Source organism: Coffea arabica, chromosome 1c (assembly GCF_036785885.1).
Source record: "Coffea arabica cultivar ET-39 chromosome 1c, Coffea Arabica ET-39 HiFi, whole genome shotgun sequence".
NCBI lineage: Eukaryota > Viridiplantae > Streptophyta > Magnoliopsida > Gentianales > Rubiaceae > Coffea > Coffea arabica.
In genome coordinates, this window is record NC_092310.1 from 38,404,058 (window position 1) to 38,407,459 (window position 3,402).

At 39.2% G+C, this 3,402-nt stretch overlaps 1 long non-coding RNA gene across 1 annotated transcript; it reads left to right on the forward strand.

The window, feature by feature from the left end:
- The first annotated feature begins 1,625 nt into the window (after positions 1–1,625).
- LOC140006466 (uncharacterized) lies at positions 1,626–2,817 on the forward strand. The gene is made up of 2 exons (XR_011814096.1): positions 1,626–1,886; positions 2,613–2,817. It is a non-coding gene; the product is annotated as an uncharacterized lncRNA (long non-coding RNA).
- The last annotated feature ends 585 nt before the right edge of the window (positions 2,818–3,402 follow it).

Consider the following 3,402-nt stretch of genomic DNA (forward strand, 5'->3'; position numbering starts at 1 on the left):
ACGGCGCGAACCGGCGGGTCCCGCGCGCTACCTATTGAACGCACCACTTGACCACCACTTTCTTACCCTACAAGCTCATTGATAATTGAGCAAAATATCCTCTCACTACCAGCTAAGTCTGACCGAAAATTGTGGCTCAAAGGCAAGGAAAGAAAGAGAAAATTTTGTGGCCAAGATTAGTCCAAGTGTTGGCAAAAAATTGTGGTCACAATTAGCCCTAATCTTCTTACTTCCTTATAAGACAAACCAAGCTCCATCTTCCTTCATTTTTCTGCTAAGGAGCCGAGAGAGAGAGAGAGTAAGAACAAGAGAAAATTTCTTCATTTCACCTTCAAATCCAACAACTTAGTGAGAAAATAAACAAAGTAAACCGATTAAACTTGTTCTTGAGTGACTAGGTGGTGATTTGTGGTAAGTTTTTGGAAGGAGGAAGCTTGGGCTACTCTTTGTGTCCTCTATTCAAGGTAAGAGAGCTTATCTCTCTAAGTTTTGCTTTCAATTTTGTTAAATTAAGTTTAGTAGTTGATTATAGTGGTGGAATCATGGATGATTAGCATGTTTTAGAGGTTTTTCCCCAATTTATTTGATGAACTAGAGCTTGTGGAAATTCTGCCCAAATTTATTGTATGATGCTTATATGTTGAATTAAGATTATAAGAGAGGTTTTGGTAGTGTTTGAAGTGGGAAATTAAGGAAAGTTCCACTAGAAACAAAAAATTCCAGATTTCTGGAAATTCTTGCTTCCTTTCTGTCCGAATTTGTATCTGTGTGTTAGAGGCCGAATTGGCCTTAGGTCAAAGAATAAAAGTTGTAGAGAATGACATTTTATAGGTGCCTACAAAATTTCAGCTCAATCGGAGCAACGTAGGATGTGAAAAGTCCAAAATACCCTTACTATTTTAAATATTTCCCAGCAGTCCGTTTCATCAGTTAAGTCCAGTTTATCACGTTTTTTGACTAGGAGCCGTACTGATTTAGCTCTGGGCCAAAACATGAAAGTTGTATTATTCCGCATTGTCTTTAAAATGCATCTAAAAACACCTAATTCGGACTTGTGTACACTGAGTTATGTTCATTACAGTGTTCTGCGTTTAAACAGCCGACGAATTGGTTTCTGGTTTAGTAATTCGAGAATTTGACTAAGTTACATTAGGAACTGGACTAAGTGACCTTCATGAATATTGTAGCTCTGTGTCTTAGCTTCGAAACAGCGTAGGTTTCGTTTTAATCCGATAAGCGTAGCCTCGGATATGTTATTTCCGCATTTGTACGTCAAATCTGTTTTGAACTAAATTGAATTTCTGCACTTGTACTTAATACGATTCTTGTTATTATGATATTGTGAGCCTATGGAACGGCTCTTGACATGAATTGCTGATATGTATAATGTTGGGTTGTGTTTGAGAAAAACAATGAAGCCTAAACGGCTGGAAAATTAGGTAAACACAAAGGGCATGCTGCCCGAATTTTTACTCGAGGACTAGAAAACTATATTAGCGACTTGAGTGAAGGTTAAGTACTTATTACTTGAACTAGCGAGAACCTTGGCCACTATGTTTCTTGAGTGTTATACGTTAGGACTTGGACGAACTTGTACCCTTGAGAAATGAAATAATGATTGCTCGAAGTATGTTTTCCTTGTACTTTCAACTCGCAAGACAATTTCAAGTATAAATATTACAAAGTTTTACTGTTTAAAAAGGCGAGCAAGTGTTTCACGACTACTGTCCGAGTGAATTTCAATTTCTTGATTCTTATTGAACGAAACGTCTAAGTTTCGAACTCTAGTCATGTTTCAAAGTTCTCAAATTGAGTTTTATCGCAGATTTGGACTCCGAACTCGGAGTATAACCTGAAAGTGACCAGTAAAAGCACTATATCTTTTGGTGAGTGCTTTCAAATACTGAATTGAACTTGATACTTGTACTTGATACGTGCCAATATGATTACATGCCACATGCGTGAATTGTTAGGGCAAGAGTGTACTTTATCGCACTTGCCCTTACATGATATATACTTGTTTATTGTTGCAATTGACTTGACATACTTGTTATGATGCGCGCACTTCCTGGAATTCCAGAAACCCTGTGGCAAGTTACTCTAGTCGAGCCGGCAGGGGCTTGGTCGGTTGGGTAACGAGCCCTGGGTCTCTTGCTTTGTCGAGTGGAGTGATATCTCCTCGACTAATTGGTATACTCGAGTATTACCACCCGTGTTTATTGAGGATTTTGGGCCCAGTAGGGGGTGTGAATGGTGGACGGAGAGTAGTGTAAGTGGTGTTCTACTGGATTGGTTCCTTTACTTGAAAGTTGACGGAGTGTCAACTACTATGTGATCAAGCCCTGATGATGAATGGAAGTTGGCTCCTGAGAGCCATCCGTATCCTTATGCTTTGGAATGATTATTGTTTATTGGATTATTGTTTCTTCTGAAAACTTTTACACTCGCTCATTTTGAGATTGCTACTTGAAGTGTTATTGCTCACTTTTATGAACATTTCATGCTCGTTACTTTGCTATATCGAAAACTAGTACTTATAAATAATGGTCAATTTGCTATTTGGAACCTCACTGGGCTTTTAGCTCACACCACGCTATTTGTTTTCCTTACAGGGGTACGAGTGAAGCGTGAGAAGTGTAAAGGCTAGCGTAGTCTAGTTACTTTAGACTTTGTTTTGAATGTTGGTTTTGTACTCGCGCTATTCCTCGAATGGAACATTTTGTACTTGGATTGTATATATTTTGAACTAGTTTAAGTATATCGAGACTTTGTACCTTGATTTCTATCAATGTAAATTATAAGCTTGAATTGCGAATATTATTAATGGTGCTTGGTGTGTGTGCACGTGATTCGAGTGAGTGAGTCCTGGCGAGAGCTGGGCAGGCGGTCCGCCAAACCCTCTGGTACGCCTTAGGGGGAGGTGGGGTCGTCACAGATGGTATCGGAGCTCCTATTGAGCTCGTGCCGGGAGAGGGTTCTCGGACTGTGGGAATTGAATTGTTAAGTATGGAACAATTGTCTATTGTTGGGGACCTTAGATATGTATGTTGGGTAGGAATCTTTAATATGGGTGATTTGCTCTTGAGCCTGGCCAGCTTGAGTGGTGAATTATCATATTTTTGGATTCTTGTCCCCGAATACCAAGGAGTAACACCTTTACGATCAGTTGAGATCTCGCGTAATATTGAGATAAGTTTGGATTACGAAAGAAAGGTACGGGGAATGCGAATAGTATGGACTTGAAATATATTGAAGATATTCATGGGATTTGGGATCCTTCTTATTCACGTGTTTCGAGCCTTGATTAAGTGTAGTGCCTGAGCAATACCTAGGGTTAATGCTCTATAAGCTATGTGACTTGTTTTGATCGAATATGTTGTATTGCCTTGTTTTATGATTTAG